The following is a 17,464-nucleotide window of genomic DNA, read 5'->3' as shown; positions in this document are numbered from 1 at the left end:
TAGTGTTTCTATCTGGTGCCATTTAGCCAAAGATATAGATGTTCAGATATGTATCTATAAGCAAATAGTATGTACTTTATTGTGAAACATTGATTATAAACAGAAAAATAAATTATCTAAATACAAATAGAGATTCAGCTTTAATAAATCATCTTTTTCTGCATTATATAGACAAAACATTGATTTCAGTGGGCATTGTGTAATGCTTAATTTCAACTGAGAAGTTCATAAATCAAGCGGGTCATTTTTATAGCAAACCAGAAAATACTGCCACATTAGGCTTGGCATCTTGTACAAGTGGAATTAAACAATACGTTTTAGTCTTGATATACTTTTTGCATAGTCTAAAAAGTAGGAATTATAAATATATGCGCTTAAATCTTTTTCTGATTAGCAGTGTCTAACAAATCCCTGTATGACTTGAAAAATAGAATTTTAATAAACAGTAAAATTGTGACAATCCCCACTGTTAAATATTATAACGAGAAATGAAAAAAATCAAATTTGACAACACATCCGTAGGTCAAAAGGTCATTATGTGTCAGTATCTGAACAACCCAGAAAATTACACCAGTGCATAGAAACAATAATAACACGGCATGACCTGAAAATTCTGCAGCTTTATTTTTCTAATTCTCATTCACTTTAATACAGCATTTAGCCATCATTGTAAAATACCAAAAGGAGATCAAAGTCGGTATACAAGGAAACAAGATGTAGATTGTGGGTTAAATAATAACAGGCACTTTCCTCAGTGTTCAGAAATAGACTTGTAAAATCCCAAGATGCAAATTTCAATAGCATCACCCTTGCAGCAAGTTGCAATAGATGTCCAAAGCCATGTCTTATATTACATCAGCAAACACTATTCCAGTGCCTAGTCTACAAACTGCGCATACAGAGAGATAAAAGTGCAGAATAAAATTGTTTAGGGATGTATCATAGGGAAGATATGAGAGTTGTAAAGTAGTCCTGTTAGCAGAGGTGAAGGCTTGCTTGAATTTGAAAACTGCTTACTTGATTGTGATAAGGTCATTTTGTGAGTGCATTTACTTCCAGTGCCCCTCTGAAACCCTGGGGGCATGTCACAGCTTTTTTTGTGAGGATTGTGTGCCAGGGTTGTCTATTGATTTGCCGCATTTTGCTATATATATGAGTGCAATGAACAAGCCAATAGCTCATGTGGAATTGTAGAAAGGTTGCCATGTCTATGTCAAGGAGAGAAGATAGTGTCAGAGTCTGAGGGTGATAATGTCCAGGCTTGAGAGGTTTCTGCAGGAGAGTGCTAATTAGTGGACATGGGAAGCCGAATGTTATTACTGTAGAAGCACACTCACATGGGTTACCTACAAAACAGAAGAGACAAGCACCTGAACCCAAGTCCCTCTTCAGATTAGGAAAGTCCTTAAACTGACCCTAATTTGTCCCTTCCTGATCTCGGAGATTGGCACTCTTACTACATGCAATATCGCCCCCACTCAATGTCGACTTACACTGAAAGTCCTTAACTGTGCCCTTCTTATAAACAATGTGCAACACTAGAGCAATAATAACTAAAAAAAAAAACCAAAAATCTGAGGAAAAGGCACAGGCCTATGAATGTGCTCACACAGACACACAGGAAGTACTTAAGAAAATAAGGATAACCATACAACAAACAGAATACGTGGAAAATCTCCCAGACTACAAACATAAAAGAAAAGAAAGTGTACTGTGGAGGAAGACATACAAACCATAGAAAAAGCAACAAAGATTAACCAAGTAAGATAATTCCTAGCTGAGCAGGTGGATCTCCAAACAACATCTCTCTTGAAATGCATCAAGTAAAGATGGACGTGAAAGGTGAAAGAACAGAACCAAAATGGGAAGTGAGAGGCACCTGAATAGAAGCAACTCAAAGAAAGGTAAGAAAAGTTAAAAAAAAACATCAACAGCATGGTTCAGAGACCAAACTGGCTGTGGCAGAAATTAAAACCAACCATGCAGCAAAAGGTCCTCAGATTGAGTACTGAAACCAAGGCATGATACAGTCCAAGTGAACAGAGATGAGGATGTGAGTAGATGGAGTTAGGATAGAGGGAGAGGCGATAGGGAGCAGAGGTGAATGAAGATAAGATCGAGTCTATATCCATCTTTACTGATGGTTGTGTAGGACCATTGTGTAAGACTAAAGGATGAAGCTAGTGACAAGAGTTTAGAGGGTTCTGAATGGTGAGAATGCTTCAGTCACCATAATGACTGTGAGAATGCCAGCTGAGAGAACACGTAGGAGCCTGGTGATGAAGAGGTCAATACAGTGGCTTGTGAAAGATTGTGAAAAGTAAAGAGGTAGTGAATTATATGTAGTTAATTGCAGACAGAATAACTGCTGCCATTTTCTGCACCCCAGTTACTCTGTGCTGTGCATAGTTGAGTCGCTAGTTGAGAGAACTTGCTAGTGCAGTATAACTAGCTTTTATCTTCATGCTGTACGCAGCTTTGCCATGGTGCATGACCTGTGACATAAACTTGTCTTCGCAGTTTCACCTTTGCAACACAGCTCGACTGTTCCTCACCCATTTTTAAGCATCCTACACAGCTTTCATTCAATGACTTTGATTCAAGCTAGATACGAAATTGATGATCATTATCACTTATTTGGTAGAGTTAGTTACTCATACATCTGACTATAATCCTACAAAATCCAAGACCTTGTGTTAGTGCAGCGAGAAAAACTGATTGCCAAGGCTGTCACACCAAATATTGATCTCATTAAGATTTCTCTTTTCTTCATTCACTTAACATTTTGAAAATTGGAAAAAAAAACTAACACTTCTATTTTTGAAAGCAGTCTTACTTTGCATCATTTTATCCACAGCTATCTTATACTATTGCACTGTACTGTATATAAATACAGTACAGACCAAAAGTTTGGACACACCTTCTCATTTCAAGATTTTTCTTTATTTTCATGACTATGAAAATTGTACATTCACACGGAAGGCGTCAAAACTATGAATTAACACAAGTGGAATTATATACTTGAGTATATAAACGAGAAGGTGTGTCCAAATGTTTGGTCTGTACTGTATATGTATATATATATATATATATATATATATATATATATATATATATATTAAATATATAATGTAAGATACAGTGTATGTGAATAATATATGTGGCATAGATATATTTTTATATATTATAGTCTTACTCATGTGCTGTTGCACAATAGAGCCAGAGATTGTGCTGCTTTAATTAGCTCTACTATACATAATTAGTTTAATTTAGTAAAGGAAGATACATTCTAACCCTTGACAGGAATAAAGAAAACTATTTAGCGATTGCATCCACAGCCTTTTGTGCAGTCCTTATATTTCATTTGTCGTGTTGCAAAATAATTGATTTTCACTCTCGACTGCTTTGCAGAAAACTCACTTTTTATCGGTATGTCTGAGCCCTCATTTGAAGCCGCCTCTAGCATCCTGAAGCAGATAATATGTTCTCTGCATTTAAATGTGCTGAATGTAATACCGCTCTTCCTCTCAACCTCCCTCCAGCTTAGTATTCATCCTCTCTCTTGCTAAGTACCAGTAATTATAGAGGGGGATGGCTTCAAGGAACAGAAGAGGGCACTAATTAAACAAATATTGTTTTTCAGGGGAAAATTGAGTACAGGCTAATTACAGGAACCTAGTAAGACAATGTGATGTTGTCCGTATACCTGATGGTAAGGTGATACTCTTTTCAGTACGATCATCATTTAAATTGAGAACAACCACAGGCTTCATAGGATTGCATGCACTGACTTCACAGTCGAGTGCTCTCTATGTACAAGCCATCCGGATATATCTACTTATTTATGGCTCTATAAAATGAAAATTTCCGATATTTTCTTAATACGTTGATTTACATACAGCTTAGCATGGAAGCAGTGGAGGAAAAGATTTTCTATTACCGTTTTCTTATATGTGATCCACAACAGAATGACAATTGTGTCCTTGTGGTAATAGAATTATAAAGACTATTGAGATAACTAATATCTACTTGAAAAATATAAATATAAACACTGACGGACATATTATATTCTAACATTATCCCACGCACATTAATAGTCTCTTAATCCCACCAGAGTGATCATGGTTTCTGTGATGGGATGTATTTAGTTGGCATGGAAAAAATTGTGTTAAAGAAAGACACGAATATGATTGTGTTAAAGACAGACACCTGATGAAGACGGTTTAACCGTTGAAACGCGTTGTGGTTCAACACTAAAATCCTTGTTTTGGTCTCATTTCCAGCGCTCCTAGGACCGTTATTGCTATTCTTTACTGCATTTTGTAACCTCCTAGAAGGTTAACAGCTGGAGCTGCGGTGGACCTTTTGCTTTCAATTTTAACTGTGACCCTCACAGCGCTCCCTAGTGACCGCTTTCTTTTCCCTTGAATTTCAGTGAGGCAAACAGTGGCTCTTAGCGGCGGTAACCTTACTGAAGTCATTGTAGGTGACAGAAGTCTGGTATTGTGGTTCCCACTCTGGCACACAGAGGACATCATGTGAGGCAGCAGCTGTTACCAGTGGTGACAAGGTTACCGCCAGTCAGGCGGCAGATGATGACTAATACTGTCGTTGTCTCCTGCTGTTGCTAATACCAGAGAGAGCAAGCGATGCTGATGAGAGTACTCACCAGCCAGCACCTGTGCATAGCGGTAGCTTTACTGCTATCCACAGGCACCAGAGACAAAGAAGAAGATGAATGTGGATTACTTTGTGGGATCATTTTATTAATAAATTGTTGAACGTGGGCTAGTGTAAGGAAGACTTTATTCAAATAAAGTTTTCTTTCTGCGTGTGTGTATTTATTTTTTACCACTGGGTTATTAATGAGGGTGTGTGACTGACACCTCTCCATTATTAACCTCAAAAACAATTAAGCTGATTGCCAGTGCACCAGGGCCATGGGGAAGAGCTGAGGCTAAGAGCCAGAATTGACGGATCAAATATGATGCCCCATTTCTATGCTGGCTGCATGCTGATACATGTAGGTTGCAAATGGCCAAATAATCATGGGCATCTGAAGTCTATATATAAGTCTGCAGCTGTCTGCTTTCCCGTAGCTGGTTATTAAAAATAGGGAGACCCTTAGCCGTTTTTATATTTATTTATTTCTTACTAAAAAATAAATGCATAAGTGAAAATTACGAATAAAAAAGGAAAAAAATTAAGTGGGATCCCCTTATTTTTAATGACCAGCCATGAGAATGCAGACAGCTGTGAGCCAGTCTTAATATCAGCCCCCTGCTGTCTGCTTTCAAAACCTTTGCTGGCTATTAAAAATGGGGGGACCATAAAATGTGGGGGGATGTGGGGTCCAGCTAAGGCAAAGCAGACCACTGGGGGCTGATATTAATAGGCTGGGAAAGGCCAAGGATTTTTGCCCCTTCCTAGCCTAATAAGACCATCCATCAGCTGCTCCAGAAATGCACATCCATTAGTTGGATTTTGTTGGTGAGATCTTTTTCAAATAAAGATTTATTTTTGTGTTTTCTTCTCTTTTTGCTTGCTGGGTTAGTAATGGGGGTATCTGATAGACACTTCTACATTACTAATCAATGGGCTTTATGTCAATGAACATTACACAGCTAACATCAACTCCACAATCCCTTTATCCTGATTGCCACTGCATCAGGGCAATTGGGAAGAGCCAAGGCTAAGCACCAGACTAGAGCATCTAATGGATGTGCCATTTCTGGGCATCTGAGGGCTGGTCTTATTAGGCTGGGAAGGGGCAAATATCCATCAACCTTCCAAGCCTGTTAATATCAGCCCCAGCTGCCTGCTTTGCCTTAGCTAGTTATTAAAAATTGGTTATATCCCACATCATTCTGATAACATTTTGAGGAGACTCCCTAGGGTTATTCATGACCAGCAGCAGGCATAAGTGTGAGAATTCTCATGGCTGCCGCTAAACGGGAGTGAAGTATGAAATCTTGTTCTGATAACTTTCTCACAATGAGTCTCTATACTATTTGATCAGCGCTTTTGGACATTTCACAAATGGATTACCACAGGAACTTCCTGGAATTATTTTTAATTAATGAATGGGTAAAGAAAGGAAGTGTGGGTGAGTCTTTATTGAAATAAATTATTTTTTCCTGTGTCTGTGTTTTTTTTTTTAACTATTAACTTATTGGGTTACTAATGGGGGTGTTTGATAGACACCACTCCATTACTAACCTCTGTGCTTGATGTCAAAGGACATTACACAGCTGACATCACCTCCAAATATTAGCCCGCTTGCCAACGCACTAGGGCAAGCAGGAAGAGGTAGGCAAAGAGCCAGAATGAGTGGGTGTTGGGTGTCGAGTTCCCGCCTCTGCGCAGGGGGAATCTCGAACCATCTCCGCTGCGGTCTCCCATTCTTCTCCAGCCGCAGTGGAGTCTGCTCAGCGGAGACATCGGTCCCAGCGTCTAGCTCAGGCTAATACTGGACGACTGGTTACTACTGCCCTTCCAGGTTCTGTTCTTGTAGCCAGCAATGTTCAGCAGTGAGCAGGTCTTTCTGGGACTAAGTCCAGATTTGGAGGTTGGGGGTCACATGCTTAGATACTGCAGCTAATTCCATTGGTCCTCTAGGAAGGTCCTAAAGGTGTTCTTCTTCTGTGGCAGACTCCCATTGGTCCTTCTCGGAAGGTCTTGTACTTGCTGCAGCTATAAAAGGTTTGCATGGCCGCACGGCCATGTGCTAGTATACAATTGTTATCATGTGTGTGTTGATGAGTGCAAGTTGTTCCTTAAAAAACCCATCCCTTGTGTATGACTGTTCGCGTAAGGTGTATGGCTGCAATCTAGCGCCCGGCTGAACTCACAGCTTTAACACACAAAACAGCGTCTAACTGCTGTGACCGCCAGTGCAGCGCCATGCGCTATTAGAGCGCTTACCTTACCCAAGTCTGGGTGGTCAGTGGCGTCCGCTAGTGTGGCACAGCATGCACTTCTGTGCATATTAGTTATCTCTGAAACCCCAATTGTGGTGTCGATCGCAAGAGGTCTACACTAACTCTAATCCTGTGTCCTGAGATAGAGTTCTGTGGTTCCTTGCTTGCGCTCTCTGTGCAGTACCGCGACCCTGTGACTTAACAGGGATCGCTTTCTTCATACAGGGTGAAGTTAACCCATGTGTGTATCCTCATTGTGCTGCCATATAGTCTGTCATTACTTAGCAGCAGGTTCCATCTCTGCACGGTGGACCCCGGGCTGCGAACGCACCTTATTATATCTATTTAATTATTTGGCGCGTTCCACTAGCCCTAACAGATGGGCTGCTATTTTTAGGCTGGGAAGGGCCAAATATCCATGGACCTTCCAGGCCTGAGAATACCAGCCCTTGTCTGCTTTTCCTTGGCTGGCTATCAATAATAAGGGGGACCCAATGAAGTCTTTTAAATTATTTATTTAAATAATAAAAAAAATGGTGTGGGGGACTCTTTCTTTTTGATTACCTGCCAAGATGACAGCTAAGGATTGCAGCCCTCAGCTGTCTGTTTTACGTTCGCTTGTTATCAGACAAAAAGGGGACCCCACAGCTTTTTATTATTATTATTTATTTTTTTTTTTTACATGCTTTGCCAGAAAAATACAGCATGTCAATACTTGGCATTGCTATGATGGGGCCAGAAGTGCTCACACTGGAAAAAGCTTGTTGACTGACTGCTCTACAGCCTTTCAACAAGCTTTGCTCTGGCTGAAGTCTGTGTTTGGAGTCTATGCACGAACACTAGATGTCCGATATATGGAACCAGAACTTTACCGTTTGGGTTCACCTATTAGTAGTGAGAAGCTCTCCTAAATACAGCGATAAACAAAACTCTATATGATGGCACTCCATGTGCAAGCTCATATATACCGGTATGTATGATGTACGTGCACCCTAACAGCTAACTGATGAGATGACATGATGTACATGCAGCTTATTATATTGCGTTAATCATGGTAACACCTTATTTAGGCAAAAATATAAATATATTTGATGATTTACATCACTTGAATTGATTCAAGGGTCTGAAAATGATCCAATTTTGCATATTGATTGGTTTCTCTCCTTTCGGCATTAATTTATTTACCTAAACAGTAAGTCTTATGTTACCACAGTCGTCTCTAATAAGTAATTGTACTTGTTGAATCTAATCTCCCATGAATCAACTCACCGCTGATTGCCTCATTTATATCCAGAACTATTGTTTCAAATCAGGATAAGGTGAAATTAGAAGAAAGGTCATATACTTTCTATATTTAAGTGTTTTCCCTCAATTTTTCTAAGATAGATTATGACACTATGGCAAAGTAGACAACAAATCAGCAAAAATATTCAAAACAAAGAAAAGGAAGGAAAAAAAGTTTTTTTGGACGGCACACATTTAAATAATTGTTAAAAAGATCCTATCATTACATTTTTACATATGGAAGTAGTGGCATGGATGTACTTGGGCATGGGTGTATGATGTGGTATGGGTGTATGTACTTCAACAAAAATTATACATCTTTTCAAAGCTCTAATGTGCAAGTCAATAGAAAACTATTCAGAAATCCATATGCAAATCAGACTGGAAGTGCACAAGGGGTGTGTCAATGCACTTGCAGTAAGCAGTCCAAGTGCACTGAAATGCCACCCATTGTGCTTTCAGATTTGCACAGGACTTCTTCACTTGATTTCTCATGGCTGGAAAATGGGATCTCTACAAAAAAATATAATTTTTATTGAGATATAAGTTACTTTAACCACTTCACCCCGGGAGCTTTTTTCACTTTTGCTTTTTCGTTTTTCGCTCCCCTCCTTCCCAGAGCCATAACTATTCTATTTTTCCATCAATATGGCCATGTGAGGGCTTGTTTTTTGCGGGACAAATTGTACTTTTAAAAGACACCATTGGTTTTACCATGTCATGTACTAGAAAATGGGAAAAAATTCCAAGTGCGGTGAAATTGCAAAAAGTGCAGTCCCACACTTGTTTTTTGTTTGGCATTTTTGCTAGGTTCACTAAATGCTAAAACTGACCTGCCATTATGATTCTCCAGGTCATTATAAGTTCATATGTACCAAACATGTCTAGGTTATTTTTTACCTAAGTGGTAAAAAAATTCCAAACTTTGCTGGAAAAAAAAAATTGCACAATTTTACGTTACCCGTAGCGTCTCCATTTTTCATTATCTCGGGTCGGTTGATGGCTTATTTTTTGCATGCCAAGCTTATTATTTTAATGATATCATTTTGGTGCAGATATGTTCTTTTAGTCGCGATACTGAACACGGTGATACCAAATATGTGTATGTTTGATTTTTTTTTTTTTTTGCTTTATTTTGAATGGGGCGCAAGGGAGTGATTTGAACTTTTATGTTTTTTTTTATTTTTTTCATATATTTTAAAACATTTTTTTTTACTTTTGCCATGCTTTAATAGCCTCCATGGGAGGCTAGAAGCTGGCACAGCCTGATCGTCTCTGCTACATAGGAGCGATGCTCGGCATTGCTATGAGCGACCACCACTGGGTGGAACACACAGAAATCCGGCATAAACAACCATAGAGGTCTTCAGAAGACCTCTGGTTTCATGCCGATGCATCGCTGACCCCCAATCACGTGACGGAGGTCAGTGATGCATGCATTTCCGGCCAGATGGCTGGAAGCGCTTGTTAAATTTCGCTGTCAGTGTTTGACAGCGGCATTTAACTGGTTAATAGCAGCAGGTGGATCGCAATTCCACCCACCTCTATTGTGGGCACCGTTGTACAAAAAAGCTAACATGTCCTGGCTTTGATGCGGGCTCACCGCCGGAGCCCACATCAAAGCAGGGGATCTGCCATCGGAAGTACTATTCCGTCCGATGGCAGAAAGGGGTTAAAGCCATATCACATCCATATGTAAAAATGTGCTGACAGGTTCCTCTTAAAGTCGGGTGCTTTAGATTTGTGATTATTTGATACAATAAGTCATTAGTCTTAATAAATTGGTGATTTTTGGTTAATGTGCAGGCATTATGTGCGAAAAATTGAATTACACCCTAAGACATATCTTCTTTTTACTGCCCTAGTTCACTGCTCCAAAGTGACAGAGATGAATGCTAAAGACCATTGTGATGTGTTTGAAGCATAGCCGCCTACTCACACATCCTTAACCTCAGAATCAATGAGTGCAGCCTTAAAACATGCTCTCGTTGACTGCAGAATATTGAAGAGCTTGTAAAGTATGATATTTCTTACATGTCAAGAAAGCTCTACTCGTTTCATTCACATACGGAAAGACGCGACCATATTTCATTGCACGAGGCATATGCTGTTCCTATTAGCATGTGGCTGCTCCATTGTAATCACATTTACCCTCCTGTAAAACATTACAAAGTATAGGGAAATAGTAACTGAAGCTTAGACACAGCTCTGAAATCATAGGTATCCAGGCAGAGGATAGTCTGACCCCAAAACAAGAGCACAAATTACTTGTGGTTTGTGCTTGAAGCCTGATATCTATTCCGTAGAAAATTCATGGGCACTCCAATCCGTACATCACTGAGAAATGTGGCTGATAGGATTATCTAACAGAGTTTGCAAAATGCATCAGGGAACATGAAAGAGAATTTTCAAAATAAGTGTTGCCCTTTTCCTTTCTTGATAGCGTCAGAAGGAAAAACAACACTGTACTCGTAAAATGCACTGGGGAATTTTATGCTGCCTACTTCAGTTCCTTTTGAAGTTTCTTCTTAAGGAGAATCTTATAAGACAAGCGCAAGACTTCACTATTTCTTTCGAAAATATCTTAGTTAGTTTAGAAAAATAAATACTGTAGCTTATTTCTTTCCTGGTACCCTCTCAGTAAATCACCCTTTCTGTATTCCCACACTAAAGTCAGGGCATTTATTTTCAGATTTGGATATCTATAAAAATGCCCTAAATAGAGAACTATATGTGTAATTGAAGAGCTTCCATTCTCTTCTATGGATCTATCAGAGTGGTAGTAAGCACGCGTGACCACTAGTCCCATAGATAGTAAATTGGCACACATGCAGCTCTATTCACGCAAATGACTATGACTAGGCTTGAGCGAAACGGATCGGACAAATTCAAACGTTGCCGACTTTTGGCAAAGTCGGGTTTCATGAAACCCGACCCGATCCTAGTGTGGGATCGGCCATGCGGTCGGCGAACTTCGCGCCAAAGTCGTGTTTCGTATGACGCGTTTTGCGCCATTTTTTCAGCCAATGAAGGAGCGTGGGCAGAGTGATGACATAGGTCTTAGGGGCATGGATGCCTATCGCCATCTTCTCGCTTGTGCGGAGAGAGAGAGATATTTCCCACTGACTTTGCATTGGGTTTCGTGTTTTGGTCGATCCCCGACTTTTCGTGATAATCGTCCGATTTCACTCGACTCGACCCTAAAAAAGTAATAGTCGCTCAACCCTAACTATGACCCATTCTCATGATAAGTGGGTAGTTTTTGCTAATTGAACCCCAAGCATTTTGTATTTATCAGTTGCATCCTGGGAAAAACACAAGAGATTATGCTGTATAATAGAACCAGAGACTACAAGTAGTAACAAAAAATAATAGTGACAAAAAAATGATGTAAGTATAAGTAGATCTTTTGGTTATCCTTTGAAATAAACTCCAGGGCCGGTATGAGAAATGTATGACATTTACATTATTTCAGAAATTAGAAATATTCAGCATGTTTGAAATGTTTATCTAGCAAGCATGGCAATGCAGGGGTCCTGGGTTCAAATCCCACCAAGTACAACATCTGCAAGTAGTAAGTGTGTTGTCTCCTGGTGCGGTGGGTTTCCTCAGAAAACTCCAGTTTTCTCACACTCTCTAAAAACATGGTGATAAGGAATTTAGTTTGTGAACACCAATGGGAACAGTGATAATGTTTTCTGTTGAATATGAGGGTGCTATATCAGTGAGTATAATGAATGAATAATATTATTTTCTATGACCTATGACAGTAAGATTTACAGTTAGTTCCAGAAATTGACAGTGACACAAGTTTTAGCATTTTAGCAGTTTGCCAAAATATTTTCAAGATACAGTTATTAAATCAATATGGGCTTAAAACTGAAGACTCTCAGCTTTAATTTGAAGGTATTCATATCTTAATTGGAATAAAGGTTTATGAATTACAGTTCTTTAATATGTAGTTTCATCTTTTTAAAGGGATCCAAAAGTAATTGGACAATTATCTCAAAAGCTCTTTAATGGGCTTCATGGGCTATTCCTTCGTTAATCCATAATCAATTAAGCACGTAAAAGATTTGGAGCTGATTCCATCTGTGGCAATTGTATTTGAAATCTGTTGCTTTCCCACAAAATGCTGTCAAAGGAACTCTCAATGGAAGAGAAACAGACCATCATTAGGTTGGAAAAAAGAAGAAATCCATCAGAGAGAGCAGAAATTTCAGGAGTGGACAAATCAACAGTTTTGTACATTCTGAAAAAAAAGCACTCAATGATGAGCTTGGGAACTCAAAAGGGCCAAGACATACACAGAAGATAACAGTGGTGGATGATCACAGAATCATTTCCATGGTGAAGAAAAACCTCCTTACAATATCCACCCAAGTTGATACTTAAGCTAAGCAATAAAAAGAAGACTTCATGAGAGCAAATACTGAGTGTTAACCACAAGGTGCAATCCTTTATTCAGCCTTAAAAATAAAAGGCTGTGATTGTATGGTGGTTAAAACTCTGTGTTGATCTTAATTTTCTGGAATTTCTTAATTCAATAATATGCAAATTGCCTCTTCTGAGAAAAAGAGGACTTAAACTCTATAGCGCCACCTGTTGGAAGCAGCGATCCTACAAGTCAGAATCAACTCTTTAACGAGTCGTGCAATATGACTTAGGATAAAAGCCAAATTAGTATCTCAATTCGCAGACACTGTTTCGGGCTGTTGGCCCTTGTCAGTGCGAAGCATGAGAACTAATTTGGCTAGGTGAGAGGCTCTGAACTGGGGTCTAAGGGGTATCGTTTCTCCTTATGGAGAGTGACATACCATCTCTGGCTTGTCAAGGTAAGGAGGCTTATTCGCCGTGCAATGCTCCTCTGGGAAATATAATATGCAAATTGCCTCTTCTGAGAAAAAGAGGACTTAAACTTTATAGTGCCACCGAAACACCGTGTCTGCGAATTGAGATACTAATTTGGCTTTTATTCTAAGTCATATTGCATGACTCGTTAAAGAGTTGATTGTGACTTGTAGGATCACTGCTTCCAACAGGTGGCGCTATAGAGTTTAAGTCCTCTTTTTCTCAGAAGAGGCAATTTGCATATTATATTTCCCAGAGGAGCATTGTACGGCAAATAAGCCTCCTTACCTTGACAAGCCAGAGATGGTATGTTACTCTCCGTAAGGAGAAACGATACCCCTTAATTCAATAAATAAGTTCTTAAATACACCTATATGAGTTGCAAGTATTTCTAAATCGTAGCTGATGGATTTGGTTATCCTACTTGTGCACCACCAATATTCCAGAAGTGCCATGATTTCCTAATTAAAAATAGAAAGATAAGATTAAACTTAGACAAATAACATCTAAATAATCTAGCCCAGCTCTGGAAAAGAATTCTTTGGACAGATGAAACAAAGATCAACCTGTATCTGAAGGATGGGAAGAGGACAGTATAGATAAGAGTTGGAATGGCTCATGATCCAAAGCACACCACATTCTCTGCAAAAGATGGTGGGGGCAGTGTGGTGCCATGGGCATGCATGGTTTCCAATGGCAGTGGGTCACTAGTGTTTATTGGTGATGTGACTGAAGACAGGATAAGTCGGATTAATTCTGAAGTATACAGGGCTATAATTTCTGCTCAGATTCAAACAAATGCAGCAAGGTTGACAGGACGACGCTTCATAGTACAAATGGACATTGACTCAAAACATTCTGCGAAAGCAACCCAGAAGTTTTTAATTTAAAAAAGAGAATATTCTGCAACAGCAAAGTCAGTCACCAGATCTTAACCCCATTAAGCATGCATTTCCAATGCTTAAGACCAAACATAAGGCAGAAAGACCCACAAACAATCAACAACTGAAGTCAGCTGCAAAGCATCATTGTGACGACACAGCATATAGTATAATCTTAATTATATCAGACACCTATTTTCAGCAGCCAAGGAAACAGGATATTGTCTGAATGCTGACTGTTAAATTTATGTGTTTTCTTCAGTGGATCAAGAACCATAGACTGTTGTCATGTGAGTCTTATAGTAGACTCATATTGATGAATAGCTGCTGTTTATCTCTTATATCAGCTCCTACAGGATGCCAGCTTAAGGGATAATGGTCCTACCTGGAAGAATACAGATCTGCTCCATTGGCCATCACTGAAACCATGGAGAAGATTGAGGCAGCCGGGATTGGGACCATCCAGTCACATGGCACCATGGATACATTTGGAGAAACCTAGATTGGGACCCACCAGTCACCTGGACCCATGGATATGTTCAGAGTAGCCAGGATTGGGATCCTCACGTCACCTGGCCTTCATGTAGACATTTGGAGAAGCCAGGTTGTGACCCTCTGAGCACCTGGCTAATTGCCTCCTAAGCTTGTAGTTACCTCTTTTCTATGGGTGCCCACCAAAAGTGGGGTGCCACAGGTGGAGGTATTCATCCCTGGAAGCCCCAAAGTCGCAGCTTCTCTAATCTCAGTGAGTCAGCGGAAGGATGAGACTATAATTTTGTACTATTTTGTACTATCTTAGGTATTTTGCTAGGACTGTTCTATATGTTATTATCTGTTTGGACGTTCATTAAAATATTGCCACACTGTTTTTACCCCATCCTGTGTTGTCTGAGCAGCATTCTGCCCACTGGAAAGAAGTGCGGGCATTCAGTAAGATGAGCCCTGGTCCATGCTGTCTTAGGCTAGAGGACCCACTGACCCCCATGTGTCCACAATCAAAAAAGGGTGAAATTTAGCTTTTGGTGACATCCATGACTTACAGACTTCAGGCAGTCACTGCCTGCAAAGGATTTCCTGCAAAGTACTAAAAAAATGAACATTTTACTTATGATAAAGTTCTTTTGTTCAATTATACTTTTTGGCTCCTGAAATGAGGCACCTTTGTAGAAAAATTGTCGCAATTCCTAAATGTTTCACAGGATACTTTTTTGTTCACTGCCTTTAACTAAACCTAAAAGTCTACTCTCAGTTGTAGAATTTTAAAGGGAACCTGTCACCTGAATTTGGCGGGACCAGTTTTTGGTCATATGGGCGGAGTTTTCGGGTGTTTGATTCACCCTTTCCTTACCCGCTGGCTGCATGCTGGCCGCAATATTGGATTGAAGTTCATTCTCTGTCCTCTGTAGTACATGCCTGTGCAAGGCAAGATTGCCTTAAACTCACCTTAAGGCTCACCTCTCTTTCCCCTCATCTACATAACAACATTTGTTTGGCCCTCACCACATATTCTGATCCCTTGCCACTCACATTGGGTTCTCCGGGCCTCTCACACTGTGGTGGATGTCCAGCATTCATGGTGCCCAGGCCGCTTCTGCGAAGGCATTCTAGAGGACAATGGTGTAATGACTTCACGACGTGTGCCATGACCTTCCTTCTCACATGTGTAGAATGCTCCCTGATGCCATGATAGCCAGACATCCAGCAGAGTGTGAAAGGTCTAAAGATTCAATGTGAGCAGCAGGGATCATTAGATTCGGTGAGGGCTGGACAGGTGGCTTGAGTAGCAGTGGGGCAAGCAAAGTGAGTGATGAAGTGAGTATAAGGATTTTTTAATTATTTTAACATTTTTATGGCCTATGATGGTACAGAAGAAATGCAACAATCACCTGCTATTTTGCTGAATCCATGTGGAAACAAATTACAAAAATTCCGCAGTTTGGCTAAAGCAGATTTTTGCAAAATGTGAGTACAATTAAATTCCCTGTGAACTTATTTGCTTATCTCTGCTTATTATCCTATGTCCAGAATCATTCTTTAAATTGGTTGTCCAGTCCTTTATTTCTAAACTGAGCCTGGGGGTGAATAAAAATAAAAAAATATTTATTCTCACCTACTGATCCCCTTGTACTCCTCTGTACCACTGCCTGGTTATCTAGTGGCCTCCCTGCTTACTCTACTGATGAGGACCATGTACAACTTCTGCAGTCCATCACTGGTTACAGCGATTATCTAAATTAGGATGCAGAGACTGTTGGGGGACCCAGGCAGAGATGAGGAGTATTTTGGGGATTGGTAGGGAAATGTATATATTCTTGTTATTTTTAGACTACTCTGGGTAAAGTTCTAAAAATAATTGACTGTCCTTTTAACAATTCATTATAACTTTCTGAGAATACTTTATTTCTGTTCTTCTAATTGGCAGTCTGAATTCTACTAAAGCTTGTGGAAAAATAATGTTTTCAAAAATAGAAATGTTAACAGTTTATTTTTATCAATTATCCAAATGCAAACTGAATAAACAAAGAGATATCAAAATCAAATTAATATTTTATGAAACTACCCTTTGCCTCCAGAACAGCATCATAGCATCAATCCTTCAAGGTATACTTGCACACAGTTTTTGAAGGAACTCGTTGTTAAGCTTGTTCAAATCTTTCCATCCCTCCATGTAATCCTAGACAGACTCAATGATTTGAGATCAAGGCTCTGTAGGGCCATATCATCACTTCCATGATTCTTTATAATGAAGATAGCTCTTAATGACACTGACTGTATGTTGGGGGATGTGGTCCTCGCTGATGACTTTTCATTATGATTAAATTGGCAAAATTGAAGACTGTAGACACAGTGGTCAACTCAGAAGGAATCTTCATGCAGTAGAAGATGGACACATCATGCTTTCTTCCCTTCAAAAAAAAGGAAGATGTCCAGCAGTGCAATCAGCTCAGAAATTCCAGGAATAAGGGAGAGGCAGCTAAACTAATCTAGTCTTCAGAGAAGTTTGGCCAAAAGTGGTCTTAATTGAAGAACTGTGGCCAAAAAACCTACCTCCGACAAGGAAACAAGACCAGGCGACTAAATGAAGCATTAAACATAGGAACTGGGCTACAGTTCAATATTGAAATATTTGGCTGTAACATATGGCAGTTTCTTCACCGAGGGGCTGGAGAATGATACAATAATATGTCTGCAGACAACAGTGAAAGTGAATGTTTTTGCTATATAATTTAAGAACAGCATGCAGTAAGGTTTAAAACTCTAAATTCAACAATGTGTAACTTTTCAATCTGTGTGGTATTTTTTACTTACAATAAAGGTATTACCACTAGGACATTACCATTGCTGTGACTAGCTGGCGTGTACCTCCTGGTCCGACTCTGCTCCTCCTGTGATGAGCAGCTCACTGACAATAGGCTATGTACATAGAAAGCTTGGTGTGGGTGGGGGAAGCTTTCTCAGATCTGCTTCATATTACAGTAAGCTAAATGACACATTGTCGGATTCAGGGTCTCTTTTCCTACATTATGA

General features: G+C 39.7%; 1 protein-coding gene across 3 annotated transcripts in view; it reads right to left on the bottom strand.

The window, feature by feature from the left end:
- The window catches only part of LINGO2 (leucine rich repeat and Ig domain containing 2), a 2,506,396-nt gene that overhangs the window by 433,968 nt on the left and 2,054,964 nt on the right, over positions 1–17,464 (bottom strand). The window lies entirely within an intron of this gene.

This window comes from Ranitomeya imitator, chromosome 1 (assembly GCF_032444005.1).
Source record: "Ranitomeya imitator isolate aRanImi1 chromosome 1, aRanImi1.pri, whole genome shotgun sequence".
NCBI lineage: Eukaryota > Metazoa > Chordata > Amphibia > Anura > Dendrobatidae > Ranitomeya > Ranitomeya imitator.
This window is presented reverse-complemented; position numbering and strand designations above follow the sequence as displayed.